This window comes from Dipodomys ordii, unplaced genomic scaffold (genome assembly GCF_000151885.1).
Source record: "Dipodomys ordii isolate 6190 unplaced genomic scaffold, Dord_2.0 Scaffold106, whole genome shotgun sequence".
NCBI classification, from domain to species: domain Eukaryota; kingdom Metazoa; phylum Chordata; class Mammalia; order Rodentia; family Heteromyidae; genus Dipodomys; species Dipodomys ordii.
In genome coordinates, this window is record NW_012267322.1 from 1,198,147 (window position 1) to 1,199,724 (window position 1,578).

Below are 1,578 nucleotides of genomic sequence, written 5' to 3' on the forward strand. Positions count from 1 at the left end.
GTGGGGCCTGAACTCTGGGCCTGGGCGCTGTCCCTCAGCTCTTCAGCTCAAGGCTAGCACTCTACCACTTGAGCCACAGCACCACTTCCAGCTTTTTTTTCCCTGCTATGTGGTGCTGAGGAATCGAATCCAGGGCCTCATGCATGCAAGGCAAGCGCTCTACCACTGAGCCACCTTCCCAGTCCAGGAGATGATTTTTAAAGGAGTCTGTATCCAGTGCATTCGTTTATTGATTTGCTCAGCAATGATGCTGGGAGATATGCCAAGTGCAAAGTGAAGCACTGGGCCTGGAGAGACCAAGTCCCTGCTCCTGGGCAGCAGATGCTGTGGTGAAGGACACAGATCGTGAAGCACACAAATAAATTAGACCATTGTGCATGAGCATAAGTTCTGTAGAGCAGAGCAAGAGGAATTTTGTTCATTATGCCTTTTCTTCCTCTCTAGGATAGAAAATCCTTAAGGACAAAGAGTTCAAGGGGCAGATGTTTAATGGTAGGGTTAGAGATTCTGACAAAGTCTGACAAATATCACAATCTCAGTAAATGAAGAATTGGGTCTGGGTGCAGTGACATATGCTTGTAATACCTTGCTCTCAGGAGGTTGAGACAGGAAGGCCTTAAGACCAGTCTGGGCTACATAGCGAGACCTTGTTTCAGAAACAAAACAATCATCTTCAAAAACAAAATAAAAGCAAACCACCAGACAGTGTCCGGGTCCCTTGAAGCCAGCTTCCATGAATCTTTTCTAGAGAAGCTTCAGATCTGCTCTGCACTTTAACTTCAGTCTTCTTTTTTGGTGGATTCTCTTTTCCATTGTATGTAGTGGAAGATTTGGTCTAAGGTTACATGTAGCATGCAGCCTTTTAGAGAGAACTTGTTCTTGCCCAGTACAATCATCTATCCCAAGGATAGGGTTTACTTTAAACCTACTGTGATCCAATCAGATACAGGCTGAGCAACATATATTCTAACCCAAGGGAAGACAGGAGAAAGTGGCAGGGAGTATCTGCTCTAACATTAGTCCATTATGCAGAGCAACAGATGATCATAACATCCAGTTTGTTTGGGGGATGGAAGTAACTTTCCATAGAAAAAGTAGTGATGAAACCTCCTGGATGGTTCTAATCTAGAAGAACCCGATCTTTTCTTCAGATAAGGTGTTTTGTATTCCATTCTGCCACTAATCTGACACATAGCCTTAGATAAGTCATTTACCAAAGCCTCAGTTTTTTTCAGTGGAAAGCTGAAATAGTAATACTTGTGTTATTGAGAGGTTCTAATAAAAAAGCAAAGGTAAGAAGAGGTTTTGATAATCCTGAAGTTAACTTATAATATTTGAGAGTCTCCGAAAAGGATGGGTAAAATAGAGAAAAGAAGGAAATATACTGAAAAACTCTGGTACAGGCTAGGCCTGCATCACTCCTTTATCTTGGGCCTGGCACAGGGTGGTCAGGGTGCTTTGAGATCCCTCTGTCAAGATGAAGCCTTGGACTACTTTCTCCAACATTCCCTTTCCTCTGATACCCAGAACCTAGCTCCCACCCACACAACTCAGACCTTTACAAAATGCAAGTCTCAA